Source organism: Macaca nemestrina, chromosome 7 (assembly GCF_043159975.1).
Source record: "Macaca nemestrina isolate mMacNem1 chromosome 7, mMacNem.hap1, whole genome shotgun sequence".
Taxonomy (NCBI): domain Eukaryota; kingdom Metazoa; phylum Chordata; class Mammalia; order Primates; family Cercopithecidae; genus Macaca; species Macaca nemestrina.
In genome coordinates, this window is record NC_092131.1 from 74,084,622 (window position 1) to 74,102,664 (window position 18,043).

At 44.3% G+C, this 18,043-nt stretch overlaps 1 long non-coding RNA gene across 4 annotated transcripts in view; it reads left to right on the forward strand.

Annotated features, from left to right (window-relative positions):
* The window catches only part of LOC105477957 (uncharacterized), a 372,390-nt gene that overhangs the window by 346,132 nt on the left and 8,215 nt on the right, over nucleotides 1-18,043 (forward strand). Inside the window, exon 1 of one of the 4 annotated variants that reach the window (XR_985043.3) lies at nucleotides 10,702-11,571. The exons of the other annotated variants lie outside the window; for them this stretch is intronic. This is a non-coding gene — a long non-coding RNA (uncharacterized lncRNA). Of the gene's footprint in view, nucleotides 1-10,701; nucleotides 11,572-18,043 lie in introns of those variants that run through there. 4 annotated transcript variants of the gene reach the window in all.

The following is an 18,043-nucleotide window of genomic DNA, read 5'->3' on the forward strand; positions in this document are numbered from 1 at the left end:
TTCGGACCACTCCAAGAAATAATAAATGGACTTATTTACTGTGTCTCAGAACAGCTACCTAGAATGTTTCATTCCAATTGTCCATAACCAAGGTATTAAAAAATAATTGAGAGCAGGATCTGGATGACAAAGGAAAAAAAAAAACCCTACATTTATTTACATTACTTTTTCAGGGCATATTTTTGGCTCTTCACTTCTTATTTTTTGGCTTATCTTGTTCTCTGAGAAATCTATGCAGATCTCCAACTGGAAGATAGGGTGAAGGGAAACATGGAAAATGCTTTCATTCCTTTACACCTGAAGCTACACTGCCCTGAGACACATAGGATGGAAGAAAAACCCCTTAAACAGGACTTGTAGTCTAGACCTGGCCCCACCACCCTCTTCCACCCGCACTCAATCACTTCCCGCCACCCACTTGCTCTGGTAGCTGCTGTAGGTCCTGATACGTTGCTACGGCCTGACATATATAGCAGTGTCCTTTTCATACAGTGGCTACAAAAGAAGTGGGGTAATGTTTGAAGGGCCACCGGGGAAAGCCAAACTTTCTATGAGAGGGCTGTGCAGGAGCCCTAGTTGTTGCTTCTCTGGTGCGTCCAGTTTATCAGTGCAGCGCAAAGGAAGCTTTCTTTGTGTTCAGGGAGTCTCAAGGTATTTTTTGCTTCTAGGTGTTAGGTTAGTATCGGCTTCCAGGCCGTAGGCTCAAGATCACCATGTAGCACACTGTGGATAGAAAGTCCGAAGACTTGCCTGGAAGTCTCTGGACTTGCCTGGAAGCACAGATGGTCGTATACCAACTGTCTATTCACAGTGGTAAATGGTTAGCTTGAGAAACAGGAAGGTGCTATGAGGAGGATCCGCAGTGGTGTCAGCTGCATGGGCTGGGCTGATGCTTAGTCTCTTTAGCCCAGAAGACTCAGCGGAGGTTGCTAAGCTGCCTTTTCCTTCACAGAAGGCAATATGAAGACTAGAGGTGGGCTGAAGAACTGCAAACAATATCCAGGGAATTGTAATACAGAAAAATTGGTCAACTTTCCTACTGTTCTGCTTAGGGAGTCAGCACCTTGGGTGTTGATACAGCCGATTTATTCTCTGTCAGCCCATTACCATCCCGAAAAGTACTGTTTAGGGGTTAATGAAACTGAGCTAAACCTATGTAATAGGTCTCAGGTGGATAGTTTTGTCCCCAGGATCTGTTTGAGCCAATTTGTACCTGTTCAGAAGAGCCAGTTTTGTGCACTGATATCATGTTGGTAGGTTGAAACTGGCCGTGGAGAGAGTATTTATGTGATGGAAATTGTCAAAGTTTACAAATCAGAGCCAGTTGTTAAACATTTACCAGCACACCGCTGCCTTGAGGCCTTCTGTTTTGGATAGTTTGGACAGAGAAATTCACTTTTCCCCGGGCAGACCTGCCTTGTGTCTCACAATTCTAGCTACTCACCTCTACCTCTAATGCCGCTCCTGGTCGGCTTGCCTCTGGTTGAAGTTCTCTGTCCCCTCTCGATTCCTCCAGCACTTTCTCTCTCTTTTTAAAAAAATTTCCATTTTTATTTTAGATTCAGGGGATACATGTGAAGGTTTGTTATAAGAGTATATTGTGTGGTGCTGAGGTTTGGGCTTCTATTGATCCTGTCACCCAGATAGTGAACATAGTACCCAATAGGAAGTTTTCCAGCCCTTGCCCCCCTCCTCTCCTCCCTCTCTCCTTTCTTCTTCAGCACTTTCTATTTGCAATACTCTTTGGACATTCATGCTTCATCTTATAGGATTGTGTGACTGTTGCTGTTTTGCTGTAATCCCTGTTTATATGTTCTTGTACCTTCAACTAGAACATGAGGATGGAGAGAGTGCACACTGTTTGGGGAATCAGCCATGGTGGTAACAATGGATGTATGGTAAAGGGTGTGTTAGTCCATTTTCACACTGGTGATAAAGACATACCTGAGACTGGGGAAATTATAAAGAAAAGGAGGTTTAATGGACTCACAGTTCCATATGGCTGGGGAAGCCTCACAATCATGGCAGAAGGCAAAAGGCACGTCTTACACGGCAGCAGGTAAGAGAGAGAATGACAGCCAAGTGAAAGCAGAAACCCTTTATAAAACCACCAGATTTCATGAGACTTAATCACTACGAGAACAGTATGGGGGAAACTGCCCCCATGATTCAATTATTTCCCACTGGGTCCCTCCCACAACACATGGGAATTATGAAAGCCACACCTTAAGATGAGATTTGAGTGGGGACACAGTCAAACCATATCAACAGGGGTGGTTCAACACAGGGCTTAGGCAGACTGGAAAGTGACTTGAAAGGCATATTGAAATATTTGAAGTCTGGGGCAGCACCCATTCAGTACAAATGACATGATGGAGAGGCTCATCACAGTTGGTTTTCAATCAAAGCCACTCAAGAATTAGCCTTGCCTATAGATAGGAGAAGAGATTGTGCAAGGAGTAAATTGGAGCAAGAAACTATGTCTATCCACATGCTGCACACACCAGGAGATCTTTCAGGAGAGTTCTGGAAGAGAAAGGAGGAGGGGGTATTAGCTAATAGTGTCTGCTGTTTACCTCCATGTGTCTGTTAGCAGGAAGTTTTTCCTTAGCTTCTTACACATCATTCTCTTCTCTCCCTTTCTCCTACAAGGATTTGGGGGTTTTATTCCCCTGGTGTCCGTAGAGTCCCAGCAGGGTCTAACTCTGCTTCTTCTGTTTCCAGAACCCATGATCTATCCCAAGAGGCCCTTCCACTGAAGATTCTAGATAAAAGTGACCTATCTGAGAAGATCCTCCATCCTCACTTTGAACAACTTCAAAGTTTGCCCTGGGGTCTTGAGTCTGTGATAGAGGAGGTCTGGGTGACTGTGGGATGAGGAACCTCCCTTCTGAGTTACACAGAGAGACGGCGTCAGAGTCAGGCTTTTCTGGGGGGCATATGAGCCTTTGGAGAGGCAGTTTGTATTAATGACTGTATCTCTGTGGGTTGAGAGTAGGTACGGAAAAGACAGCAGAGAGGAGGGGTGGTACAGGATCTGTAGGCCCCACTTTACCCTGGGGTTGCCAGTCTGTGCTCACCATGAGGTCTTATGCTCACTAAGAGTGCCACTTTTCCTCTGCTTCCCAGTCATCCTCGCTGGTTTCAACGACCCACTAATTCCACTAATACTTGAGAGACTCTCGAAGATAAGAAGATGAGTGAGAGAATAGAAATAATAAAAAGGTGAGGGCAAAGGAGCAGGTTTATCTTCAACACATTTTTCTTTCCCTGGAGGTGCCTTCCTGTCTACTTAGAGCATATGTTAGTGTCCTACACATGGGGTACTGGGGAGTTCATCTCTGGAAAAGCCTTTTGAGTTCTGGAGAGCAAGGATATCTGGAAAATAGGCTTCAGTGGTTATCCATCTGTAAATTTCTAGAACTCCTTTGTATGTATTTCCTTTGATGTTAACAAACTCCTTCGTGGTTCTACACCTCCATCCCTGTTTCATTTGCCTGGACTGCCCATCCCATCACTGCATCTGAGAAATCTGGCATCTGTTAAGACTTAGATGAAATGCCCCCATCTCATCAGTGTCAGCCACTTCATAGTTAAACTTCAGTTTCCCCATCAGGAAAAGAGAGACAATAGTATCTCCTTCATAGGGTTGTTGTGAAGGTTAAACCCATGTTAAGACATGTAGAACTTCTAGCAGATCTGCATTGTATGTGGCACTCAACCAAGGTTCTCGCTCCTTCCCCTCTCTTCTGCTAACCCTCTTCTGGGCTCCTGTACTCTTTGTTCATAGCTCCTAAGTTTACCATACTACCAGTTTCTGTCTCCATGTGTGTTTCTCCAGCTGTACCATCAACTCCTGAGGATAGAGGTTCTTTTCTTTTCTCTTTTCCATTCCATTCCATTCCATTCCATTCCATTCCATTCCATTCCTTTCCTTTCCTTTCCTTTCCTTTCCTTTCCTTTCCTTTCCTTTCCTTTCCTTTCCTTTCCTTTCCTTTCCTTTCCTTTCCTTTCCTTTCCTTTCCTTTTCTATCCTTTTCTCTTTTTCTTTTTCTTTTTTTGAGATGGAGTCTTGCTCTGTTGCCCAGGCTGGAGTGCAGTGGCGCGATCTCAGCTCACTGCAACCTCCATCTCCTGGGTTCAAGCAATTCTCTTGCCTCAGCCTCCCGAGTAGCTGGCACTACAGGCACCTGCCACCACACCCAGCTAATTTTTGTATTTTTAGTAGAGATGGGGTTTCACCATATTGGCCAGGCTGATTTCGAACACCTGATCCACCCACCTCAGCCTCCCAAAGTGCTGGGATTACAGGTGTGAGCCACCGCACCCAGCTTAGAGGTTCTTTTTTAATCATCTTTACAGCCTTAGAACCTAACACAAGTCCAGGTACATAGACGATCTGTAAATGTCTGTCAATTGAGTAAATAAAGGAAGGAATGTGTGAATAAACAAAGGCAGTCTGGTTCAGTGCAGGGGGATTAGTTGCCTGGGAGGCTAACCTAAAATAAGAATATAGTGCCAGTTAATTTAGGTTTTTTACAGATAACTCATGTCACTGGCAAAATGTCAATAAATGTTTTCATTTGGTAACTTTAATATTTATCACATAAAATTTGAACATTTGATAGAAAATAAAGATTTGTGGCCGAGTGTGGTAGCTCATGCTTGTAATTCCAGCACTGTGGGAGGCCAAAAAGAGCAGATTGCTTGAGCCCAGGAGTTCAAGACCAGCCTGGGCAAAATGGCAAGACCTTGTCTCCACAACAAATACAAAAAGTAGCAGGGTGTAGTGGCGAGCCCCTGTAATCCCAGCTACTCAGGAGGCTGAGGTGGGTAGATCGTTTGAACCCAGGAGGTGGAATTTGCAAAGAGCTGAGATCGTGCCAATGCACTCCAGCCTGGGTGACAGAGTGAGACCCTATCTCAAAAACAAACAAACAAACAAAAACAAAAAAAAATTGTTATTTCTAACCTTCTTCTGCCTTCAAAGAAGAATGAATTCTTCTTATTAGAAGTTTTATGAAGCACAGAAAGAATCTCTTAAAAAAATACTTCTCACATGTCCAGAATTGGATTAACTATACTCTGATTTATCACTGGCTCAAATATGGCCCTCTTTTATTTGATGTATTTATTACACAATCAATACCTCGGAACCCTCTCACAACCCAAAGATGAGAACACTGACAATAAGGTAATCTGACCTGTGTGTTCTTCTCCCGTCCTGTACTGCTGTCTCCTCCACATTCTGCAACCATTAACCTGAAGTTTGTCTTTATCATTCCTTTCCTTTGTAAAAGGTTTATCACTGCTCTCTATAGACGCCTTCATAAAGCTCAGTTTTTGTAGTGTTTGCTCTTTATTCGTAGAGTATTGTGCTATATATGGTCTTCCAAGACTTGCTTTTGCCTTTCAGCATCATGTCACCTCTGATTCACCCACGTTGTTGCCTTTGACTGAAGTCATTCATTTTCACTATTGTGTAATTCTCTGTAGAGTGAATGCACCATAATTTATCCTGTCGATGGGCCTTCGGTTTGTGTCCAGTTTTATGCTTTTACGAGAAGTATTGCTATGAGCATTCTGAAACACGTTAGCTAATGTATAGGTGCTGAATCAAAATCTTCATCTTCAGTAATAGGATTTCATAAATAATTAATGAAAATAAATACTCATCAGTAGTTGATGGAAAACATTCAAACGGATAGTAACTACGGCAGTGGGGCAGAGAGTGGGTGGGAAGTGAAAAGAAAGAGGGGAGAGAGAAGCATGGGGACAGGAAATGTTTGGTAGCTGCAAGGCCAAGAGGAGCCATTTGATAGGACAGACAAATCTAGGAGGTATTTTTCAAGTAACATACTGTCTGTTGTTCAATATAAATACCTTTCTATATCACCATTTCAAATGTGTCAGTAAATTACATTGCTCAGTTACACAAGTGGAGTTTTGCTTTGAAAATACAGGATGAGAGGATAGCTGACATGTGAGTTATAAACAAAGACATAATTCATCTTTTAGTACTATAAAATCAGCTTTTCTCACCCCGCTAAACAAATGTTGAACAAATAGTAAAGGAATATTGGTGTAAGAGATTCTAAACTATTAGCCTATTCAAGGTAACCACACGTTTTGACCTGACCTGAATGAATGAGTGAAGATACCTTGGAATGAACGTGACTTGGGTCAGCTATTCCAACACCAAACCCAGAGGGGTAAAATCTCTAGTCTTTGGATCAAGGAGGTAAAATGTGGGTGTGTAATGGATCTACATTCCAAAAATTTGCTCCTCTCTTAAACTTTGGAAACTCTGCTTAATTTTTATTTAGTCTTTTACATCTACTAGGGCTGCTATCACCTATGTAAGTGCCATGAAATTAAGATTTGGAGCAGCCCACTTCTCCACCAGCACAGATTCTGTACTTGAGAATTTTCCCTTCTGTCTTTAGGCAAAAGCAAATGCTGATATCAAGGCTGGTGGTTCTTTATTCAGGCATTTGGATCCTTAAACACCGTAAACTGAAGCATGCCCCGAAGCATAGGGTATGATAAACACAAGTGTTTTTGCTATCAGGACGTGCAATCCTGTTCCTACATGCTCCACATAATTGGACAGCAAACAGTACTCCTTTTCTTCCTTATGATCCCCTGTATTGCTGTGGAAATTGGAGCAAAATGTGATAATTGGAATGATTGTGCACTTAACATTCCTGAACTCAGCAATGATAAGAAAAGGGTAGCAGTCTCTTTGTGATTTTTATGAACAGGAGTAAAACCTGGGATGTGTAGTGGCCAGTTTTAGTAGTTGGTACCAGGTGCTATACGGTTAGTTTTTTGAAAAAACACATTTACCAGTGAACTTCTACACTGACAAATTTCAAATAACAGTTTCATCTGCCTTTGTTGAAAAAGGGGCTTGTCAGTGCTCTTAGGGGCTCCATCGTGTGTGGCGTTCTAAGCGGGCAATGCACTACTTAGAAGAGTCCACAAGGCAAAGACACTGGCTGTTGAGTTTTTTGGCTGCCTCCCCCTGCCCTAGCCCTAAAGATGGAATCCAGGATCACCTATGTAATTTGTGAGGCTCCCTGCAAAATGAAAATGCAGGACTCCTTATTTTAAAGAAATTCAGAATTTCAAGACAACAACAGAACAAGGGTTGCTGGGAGGCTCCCTGTTCCCATGCTCATGAAGGCAGCCCTGGCTCTGATCTTAAATAAGAAGTGGGATAAGAGAAGTTCCCTAATCTCTCTGGCATAGTTTACAGTATGTGCCAGATACTCATGGGGAAGAGGTGATGTTTCACTGAAGGCCCAGGGATACGTTCTTCCAGCCTCTGGTGAACAGGAGAGAGAAAAGCCCAAAGTGAATGACTGGGTCACCTTCAAGATACTTTCTGTTCCTCAGAGTCTGTAACTTAAAAGCCCTTATCCTGAAGGGACTCTAATTCTAAGAGGCTGTGCTTTTCTTCCCTACTCTTCACAAACTGAGAACTGCAGCTTTACCACTTATTAACTATCGTGACCTAGGGCTGGTGATTTGTCATCTCTGCCTCAGTTTCCTTATTTGTAAAATGGAGGCAACAGTACTTAACCCATGGAGTGGTTGTGAGGATTAAACTAAACAACTCATGTAAAGTGCTCAGTAGAGTCCAGGTGCGTGGTCAGCTTTCAGTAAAGAGTGATCATTATTGCTATTATTGTGATAAATCCTTGCTTTTGGAAAAGCTTGTATATGAGAAAAAGGCCCTGGGGTGACAATTCAGTTGAAGGCATATGCTACCCCAACAGACCTTTCCTAATTCCTTTTTCTCCAGCTTAACTCCTTTTAAATGTAGAGTCTTTTGAATATGATGAAAGTCCACACACTAACAAAGCCACTGCTGCCAGCAAGGTCACCCAAGGAGAAGCAGCCTTGTCCTGTGGGCGTGCAGAATTGTATGCATTTATGCATACACTCTGGAGGCTTGTACTGCTGTGCTGAACCTCCATGTAGGTTTGTCTCACTACCTCATTCCAATCCAGGCAGAGGGAGTCTGTTAAATTCCCAACTCAGCTTGGAAGGGTCATGAAGATTCATTTGTTGGAATTGCTGGTGACATCTGAAGCTTTCATAGAAGAGCTTGTTCTTTCCAGAAGAGTATAGAGTCCCTGTCAGTTACTGCTTCCTCCTCTGGCCTCACAGAATAAGGCCGGGGGCGAGCCAGGTCAGTGCAGTATTTTAGGGCAGTTGGCCATCTCTTTATTTGGAACCTTTCTAATATCCACACTCTGGACCTAAAGACTCCCTTAGACCTGGAAAAGCCCCTCTCCCACTCCTCAAACGTTTACTGCTGTGAAAGTGTAGCTCAGCCCCTAGCCTCAGTGCTCTCTGTGGGTCTGGCTTCTCTGCCTTCAGATGGTTCAGGCTGCAGACTGGAATGTTCTATTTCAGCAAATGGAGCATGTTGTTACATTATCTGCACCTTTGCTTTCATCTTGGGGTGGATGACTGAGTATGGACTTGGAGGTTTTGCGTCATAGATTTGTAGTAATAAAAAGAAAACTGACCTTTGTGGAGCACTTTCTGGGCTCCTGGCACTATACTAAGGTGGTTGTTATTTATTCTTACAAGGTGGAAATTATTATCCCATTTTTTTGTAGATGAAGAAACAGAGGTTGTTTTAATGTATTGCCCAAGTGCACATAGCTGATAAGTGGCAAAACCAGCATTTAGGAGAAGCAACTAAGAATAAACATCAGGATAGTGCCAGAGACATGGGTAGAGAAGGCCTGATAGAATCCTGTAACACAGGGACTAAGGGAAGGTATAAAGACCAGCTCTCTGAAAACCTAGAAGTAAGGAGAGCCAAGCCAGATACATCTCCTGCAACGTGTAACTGAGGCATCCTAGTAAATAGGGTGGGAACTGCCCCAGCATGGATGGCTCCTGTGTCTCCCTGGGAAGCAGCACATGAGCTGGTGGAGAGTCCTTGGGCAGGTGTGTGTTGTAGGAGACCTGACCATGCCACTTGGAAACAAGGTTCATGCTGCTTTACAAGAGGCCTCCTAACAGGACCCACTCCAGACCTCTCCCATTAATGGGGATGGTGTCCCATAGCTCCCGATGTCCTGTAGGGTGGGTGGGTTGGACTAGGGAGCTGATAGGGCTGCTTCAGGTAGGATTCCTTAGCAATGAGCTGCTTAGGGCTACAAACACAGGGACTCACACTTGTATTTCAGTGCTTCATGGTTATCCATGAAGGGTAGGGATGAGTTTGGTAGAGGGCAGGAACATCAGTGGGACTTAAGGGTGACAGCGAGCTGCCTATCCCTGACCTCCTTGAGTATGACAATCTCTTTGATATACATACTCGTAATACCAGGTAATTCATATCATAAGTTGTCATTTCACTTTTATTTGTGTGATTCTTTTATTAATATCAAATAATATATCTTCCAATCCATGTCTGCTTTTGCTCATCATTGATTCCCAGTACCTCATACACTGCCTGCCACCTTATAGTGGGTATTCAAATAAGTATTTTTAATTGATTAATTAATGAATGAAAAGAAGTTCTGGAAGTGTGAGAAATTGAAAAAGTGCTTCGGAAGTAGTTGAGTGCTGCCTTTCCTGACTCTGCTGATTAAGTATGTGACAGATACCGTAATTATCAGCATTCCAGATAAGAATCCAGAGAATGCTATCTTTGGCAGTGTCAGAAATACAAGCTTTGTTCTTCTTCACTTGCTGGGAATGCATTAGTCTTTGGATGAAAGGAGGCGTTGGGGCAGTCAATATGCCCTTTGGCTCTGGCCCGGGATTTATCAGTCACAGTTCCCCCATTGAAAGCATGGGGGTCATCAGGAACTAGCCAAAGTAAGAAAAATAGAACTTCAATCTCTGCATGGGGATCTCAGGTCAAGGCAAAAGTCTTGAGGAGGCTGAGAGCAAAAAGATCTGTATGGTTTGAGGGGATCAGAAAGCCCAGCTTGACCCCAACTACTCTCTTATTAGCCTACTTGGAGGGTTGGAAATTATTGTGTTTAGGAATTTCTCTTTGGGCTAAGGTTTTGATTCTTGAAAAACTCTATAATAAAACATTTTCCTGGGTAAAGTGCTGCTTTTACCCAGTTCCCACCCCATTTACCAGGATGCCTCAATGACATGTTGTGTGAGATGTAGCTGGCTCGGCTGTTCTTACTTGCAGGTGTCAAGCCATGAGCATGGTAGCATGAATTATTTTGATATATTAACCAGTTGTGCTGAGTAGAGGCATTTCAAAGGCCAGAAGGAAAGTGACAGGTGAAGTTGAATGGGTATTGGGGTGTGGGAGTTTGACAGCAGGTGGGTGTTGGGAGGAGAGATTTTGAGAAGGGTGGTCTCATGGAGTATTCCTGTGGTGGTAAGCAGGAACTTGGTAGAGAAATGTTTCCAGGGCCCTGGCAAATACCCGAGTATGCTCAAGTTGGAAATTTTGAGGAGAGTTTAATAAAGAGACTGCTATAACCATGTGATCGGGTTTAGAGAAATCACACCAAGGACAGTATAGTACTTTAGACTAGCACTAGCATGGTTCTGCCATGCCCCAGGCTGGACGGAGCAAGGAGGGAGAGCAGTTATTAGAATCTGGAGAAGTTACAGGAGAGGCTACTTACAAGACATAGTGGATTAAAGATAGTTTGAAGTTCTTTGATATTCCTTTAAGATTGGGGTCTATGTTCTCCCACCTTGAATCAGAGGGGCCTCGTAACTACTTTGATCAACAGAATGTGACAGACATGATGTTCTAGTTTGTAGGCCCAGGTCTTAAGAGATGGCAGCTTCCACTTCCTTTCTTGGAAACTTCCATTTTCTTTCTTCTTAGAAGACTACTTGCTCTTGGATATAACCACCTTGCTGAGAGGAAACCCTTTGAACCTCAAGGAGAAGCCTACCTGGAGGAGAACTGAAGGCCTCTGCTGACAGCCTTGACGAAGCTCCCAGTTGATGCTGGTTGCAATCATCATCAACTAGCTAGCCACGTGCATAAACCATCTCAGATGTGGATTCTCCAGCTCCAATCAAGCTGCCACATGGAGCAGAGATGAGTCGCACCACCAAACCCTGTCCAAAGAGTAGGTTCATCCATAAAATAAGTGATCATTGTTGTTTTAAACTGTTAAGTACTGGAGGTAGTTTGTTGCCTACCAATGGATGCTGGAATATAGGAGTTGTGGCCTCAGTAAAGGGACACAGATAACCTATACTGTGGCAAGAAGGAAGCCAGGAGGACAAACAGCCTGGCCCCTCTCTCCTCCTGCCTACTTATTTACTACTAGTGACCTCCACTGGATGAACCCAACCAAAGCCAGAGGACAAGGAAGCTGTTGATGCTGTCCTTATAGGCCAGCTCCCTGGGACATGCCAGATTGGAGAAATGTGAAGGGGTGATCTGGAGGGATGAATGGAAGACATATGGAATAAGCACCAGGCACTTTGAAGCTGGACTCATGGAGTTGAACCCAGTTGATAAAGCTCAACTGCCCAACTGCCCAACAGAGCAAGAACAGAAAATTTCTAAGACAAAGGCCAGAGCCTGTTTTACAAGGACTCCAGGTATGTGATCAATAAGGCAGAAAGGAGAAAAATTTTCCAAAGCCATTACTTAAAGGAGTAAGCTGTCAGATGGGATAATCCCCTATGAATGCCAGCCCTGGGCCATGCACTCCCCAACTTCCTGAGCAGTCAGTCTGTTGAGGGGTCTGGGGGCCTGATACACAGTGGAAGATCAGGCTCTGCCTTTATGGCCCATAAAACAAATACTTGTACTTCTAAGGAAATTGGAATAATCTAGCTAAGGAAAAGGGACTCTTCCCTGGGGCTAGAAGTTCCAGATAGACAAACCCAGGTGACGTGGGCAGAATCAAGACTGCTGTTGCCTTGCTTGTTAGAGGCTGGTGGCAATGAATCCACTAGCACCTGAAGGGGTTCCTGGAACAGTGGAACAGTGGCAGAGAGGGAGGAGCCCCTTCAATCTGCTTCTAGGAGGGCAGGCAGGCCACTCCCTGGGCTCTGGGGCCAGTCACAAAGCCAGAGTGATGCTCCCCAATGTCCAGTAGGAATTTTGTCAAATCTAGTGAGAGCTTTGGAAAATTGCCCTGTTAAAGGGAAATGATAGAGTACCATATTAGAGCTGGGATTCTGTAGTCCAGCTATTTGGATTCAAATTCTGACTCTGCCTCTTGCCAGCTGTATAATTTTGTTTAATTCCTATATGACTTAGTTTTCTTATCAGTAAAATGGTGATAATAATAGTGCATACTACGTGCAGCTTTTAAGGATACATGAGTTTATACTACATACCTAGAGAAACAGCAGGATGAAGTGTCTAAGAGCACAGGCTCTGGAGCCAGATGGCCAGGGTTTGAATCCTGGCTCCACCACTTACTATGTGCATGATGTAGGGCAAGTTATTTAGTTTCTCTGTCTCATTGTCCTCTTTCATGGGGATAATGGCATACCTCCTTCATTTTGGTCATCATAAAGATTAATGAGTTAATCTATGTAAAGGGTTTAGAATGGCACCGATATTTAGCAAGCACTCTGTTAGCTGCAATTAGCACAAGGCCTTGTACATGTTGGTGTGATTGTGTGGCATGTAATAATCATGCAATAACATTTTCTTTCTGCTGGAAGCAGAGACAAGAGGGGGAAACTCACGTGCTTGTGACAGAGTTCTGCCCAGTTCATATTCAACAGATCTCAGAGCTGCCCTGTCTCTTGGTTGATGACACTGTGGGTAGTGAAGTTTTGTCCATTCTCACAGGTGTGATCACACTGGTGTCCATTTTGTACTCTGCCCCAATCACACCTTAGCTTCTAGGCTGCCTACCAAAGACATTGTCTCCCCAGTGGTGCTCTCAGATCCAGTCTGGCAGCCACCGCCATTGTTGGGTGACTGATGGCTCACGGGAAATGGGGCTTCCCTTCTGCCCTGGGGCCTGGCTGTGAAAGCAAGCACAAGAAAAATGGTATCAATAAAGAAGGCTGCTCCTGGTAGACAGCACCTCTTTTTTTCCAACTAAATGATATGCCTAAGGCATAAACCACAGAGTCTGAAATCTGAGCCAACCTGGTTGTCTTTTCAGCTTCTGGAACCCACTTGGGACATTGCTACTCCCCTGTGCCTCAAGGGTACCTTTCCTTAAGACCTTGCCCTACAAAGGCCTCATTGTGATTTGCCTATCGGAGCATGGCTTGCTCTGATAGACAGAGTGCAGGAGTGGGGTGCGGTTGAGCCGCAGCAGCTGCAGGGATATCTTTCAGAGAACTGTGGGCAGGACACAGAACTCCAGTCCTGGCCCTGGCGCTGGCAGGCTGGGTGAAGTCTCTAGTGCTTAACCTCTTTAGGCCTCTTTTTGCAAAATGAAAGCAACATCAACGGACTTCGGGGAGTCTCCTGAGACTAAATCCTTAAAGAGGGAGTTAGAGAAAAGCAGGTGCTGGTGTTCACTGTGTTGACAGAGCAATCATGCTCATCAGAACCCCTGGTTTTAGCGCCCGGCGGGGGCCGTGGAGAGAACTGGGGTGGGGGGGCTCCATCCTCACGCGGATAGTTCTCCTTCCTAGGGCCTCTCTTCCTTCCTCTCTCCCTTCCTATCCCCCAACCTGTCCCAGTGCTTCTTTAGAGGCCAGGAAGATTCTCAGGAATGCTTGCCCCTTGGGCCGGTGTTAGAGCAGGAATCTAGAAGGAAGGTCACGTGTTAGGCCTGCAAAATTTACCCTTCTCCCCAGATGCTTCCATTCCTTTTTACCTCACTGCTCTCCCTTAGATTTTTATTTGGCCTAACTCAGGTCATTTTTTTTTTTTTTTAAACAAAAAAAGGGGGGAGCTATTGGCATAGTTCTATCTCAGCAACTCTCCAGGGAGCCTGGCCTGGTCCAGGCATGCATTGGGTTTTCCTTCAGAAATGAGTCTTTTGAGAGCCCGGAGAAGGGCAGCCCTGAGCCTGTTCACTCAGCCTGACCTGGAAAAACTGCAACCCACTGAGAAACTCTGTTCCTCAGCTCTGTCCTTTCTAGAAGGTACCATTCCTCCTGAGAGGACAAAGTGACTGTTCAGTCTCAATCTATCATGTGATGAAAGGAGTGGTACCAACTACAGCAAATAAACTTACAATTTCCAACATCCAACCAAAGAGGCTGACTACAGAATAAAGCTATTCCTATGAAACTGCAATTTTTGCAGATGAAATTTTCAGCCAGCCACCAGAGGGTGCCCATAGAGCTCTCTAAAAATGACCAAAACCTGAAGAATTAGAGGAGAAAATTTCCAGTGCATGGAAGACCAGGACAGAATAGAGCTTATCCCCGCCTGACTTGAACAGATACACAGACCAGCCAAGGAGCTGTGAGGCTGTGGAGAAAAAGAACCAGGGTGGGAGTAACCCCAGATTTTACCTAGATAGGAGCGAAGCAAGTTGCTTCTTGATTTTATATTGGCAATTGTGATAGGACTTTGAGGACTGGCCCAGAAAGCATTTTCATCCCCTAGTAAAACTCTTCCCATTAGCTTCCCATCCATGTGTACAAAGGAAATGCAAATACATGTAAATATTAGCCTGAGTCAAAGTCTTCTTGGAAGGTAAGGCTGCTGTGACTGCTGCTGCTTTAAAAAAATAAAAAAAAAAATCCTATAATGCAAGTGAAAGGATAGATTTCCTGAGCCACTGCTTCTGCACCAGGGTGAGGGTTCAGAAGGAAGAAATGGAGGTGCCATGGTTCTCTGAAGAGATGGTCTTGTGTGGAGCACGCCTGGAATGAAAGAATGGGGACAGCTTCCACCCTCTCCCCAGCAGGGCCTGACAAGCAGGCTGTATGGCATTCCTGTATTTCCAGGGCTGGCACAGTGGCTGACACACAGTAGCTACCTGTAAGTGTTCGTTGAATGAGTGAATAAACGACTAGGAAGGGAGCTGGAGTGGGTGTGACACTGTCTGGGCTGGCTGGAGCTTTCACCAGGTTGAGGGATGACAGGGAAAGGAGTAGGTAGGTGTGGGAGGGTAATTTCCCAGTGAGGAGAGATCCTATGTTTCATCTGGGTCGCCTCTGTCTGAGGTCTTTTTTTGTGGGCAACCAAGGCCCTAAGACAGAGGGTGTGGACTCTGCCCTAATGATAGTCAAACTGCTCAATGGTCCCATACATTCACACATTTGTCTACTAATTCACAGCTATTGAGTACCTAATGGGAACCGGGGCCTTCATCCCTCATCCCTACGCAGGCGACCCCAGACTGTCCTAGCCACCTTGGTGAACTGGGGATGGGAATGCCGGAGGAAGTGAGCATATGGCTAATACTGGGCAGGGGCTTTGTCTCTCTGGAAATGCAGCCAGCAGGGAGCTGGACTGAGGCAGTTGGGCCATTTGTCTCTCTGGACAAGTGCAGACAATAAGTGTGTATGTGCTCTGTGTGTGTGTGAGACTATGCAGGTGTGAGTGTGGGTTGCAATAATATTTCACCTTTGCCTGAGGGTCTACCATTTCACAACCGGTTGGCAGCACCCGGCCTACCTTGATGCTGCATACAAGGGAGAGAAGAGGTGATTAATATTTAAATTTGGAAATAGCTGTAGTTTGGAGACAGACATTATCATTCTAATTCATCATAGGAGAAATTATCATGTCCATGCCTTGCAGAGTATAATGTAGCCTCTATACTTGCTCTCTTCCTAATTTTTCTCCCTTGGGGCTGCTTTAATGACAACTTTGGGAGATTACAGCCTTCAGATGAACCAAGGGGGATGCCTGACTTGGAAGAAAGAGAATGGTTTTGGGAATCTTCTTGTTTCTCTCCTCCCCTGCCCATGGCTAAGTCTGTCCTTCTGATACTATAATGAGCATCTTTTCCCCAGCAGACTGAGAAGTGTAGTTTCTTGAGCTATAACCCTTTTAGTTTGCAAATCTCACACTGATGAGGTGCTGATGATTCCTGGGCCCACTCCCAGTAGTGGCCCAGCAGGGTTCACCACACTCTGTGAGCTGTTTGATGGCATAGATTATGTATACATCTAGTCCTTTTAAATTTCTGATCTCCTACAGTTCTTGGCACAGTCCTGTGTACTGGGCAAGGTTAGACCCAAGTGAGAGGCTATTAGGAAAGAGCTTCAACACACCAGCTATAGCTAAAGCAAAGGAAAATGTTCTGGAAAGCTAAGCAGACTCCTGAAGAAGCTTCCATTGGATTTTCCCATCAGATTGCTTTTGTCACAAGATCTTCTCTGGGGAAAAAAATCCATTTTTTTTAAAAGGGAAGAAAATAAAACCCATACCTAGAGGCAAAAGATGGCCCAACGTCATCTTTGCCTGAGCTCTCTGTCAAGGAGAATCTTAGTGGAAGCCAAAAGATTATGGAGTTTAGACGTCAACAGAGAGAGTGTGGGTCAGGGAGCAGCTTACCTTAGATACACTCAGCATGGACAGAGGGGAGTCGTGTGGATCTGTGAGTGCCATTTTATCAAATACATAGAGATAACCTCTTTGCTATTTATAAGAGCGAACTAATGGGAAGAAGCCAGCTTTAAAACTACCATTTCATCAAGTAAGAATAGAGCAAGCACGATAAACATTTACCTTTTTTTGGGGGGGTCTGTTTAGTAGACACAATTCTACAAGACTCAACTACTTGTTATTAAACAAACTTATCTTGAGTATCTCCTATGTCTCAGGCACCAAGACCTGTACTCATTGGAGACTATGATGGACAACACAACATGAATTTCTTGCCCTCAGGTGGTTTACAATCTAGTGAGGGAGGCAGACAAATGACCAGATGGCATCCGAGAGACCAAGCTTTGCCCGCACTCCTGTGGCCTTGGCTGGGGAATCCTCCTGTGGCCCATGGAAGAGGCAGTTCTCTGAACTGAAGGACTCCACCTCTCTTATGATATAACTGTCCAGAGACGGGCCTCCCTTAGCTGGTCAGAGATTCAGCCCTTGGTAACTCAAGCCAATCCAGTTTCTTGCCTTAAAATTTGTAATTGACATGCTGACAGATGAAGTTAGTTACAGATGGTGAGTGAGCTTAAAGTTTACGGAGGCTTCGGACTGAAGCCACTTGATGAGCCATGTATTCCCAGAGAGTGTGTAAAAGCAAAGGAAGCAACCAGAAGAGAGGATGACAGAGGGGAAGGGGGCGGACTTGGAGAGTCAGCTCCCCTGGATGACAACAACTCCCCTTGCTCCTTATCTTTGTGTCCTGTGAGATTACCATTCTTTAAAATAAATCCCTCTCTTCCTGAGACAAGTAGAGTGAATTTGTTTTTCTTACAAGCAAAAGTTCTGTTTTTAATTCAAAATGTTATAGAACAATGTGCAGTCAGCTTTTCTATCTGCAGGTTCTGCATCCACAGATTTAGCCAGCCTAGGATTGAAACTGTAGTTAGGCCTGTAATGGTTGTGTCTGTAGTGAACATGTACAGATTTTTTTCTTGTTATTATTCCCGAAACAATACAGAATAACAACTATTTACATAGCATTTACATTGTACCGGTATTATATGCAATCTGGAGATGATTTAAAGTGTACAGGAGGATGTGCATAGATTATATGCAAATACTATGGCATTTTATATCAGGGACTTGAGCATCCATAGATTTTGGTAGTTGTGGGGGTCCTCGAAGTAAGCTCCCACAGATATCGACAGATGACTGTATTAGTTTCCCAGGACTGCTGTAATAAATTACCATAAATGTGGTGGGTTAAGACAATAGAAATATGTTCTCTCACAGTTCTGGAGACAAGAATCCAAATTTAAGGTGTCAGGAGGGTTGATTGTCTCTGAGGTTGTGAAGAGAAACTGTTCCATGCCTGTCTCCTAGCTTTCTGGTGGCTCTCAGCAATCCTGGTGTTCCTTGCCTTGTAGACACATGGCTTCAATCTCTCAGTCCCACTTCACATAGCTTTTCTTCACATGTCTCTGTATTTTCCTTTTCTGTTTCTTATAAGGAATGCTTATCATTGCAGTTAGGACCCACCCTAATCCAGGATGATCTCATCTAGAAATCCTTACCTTAATTACATCTATAAAG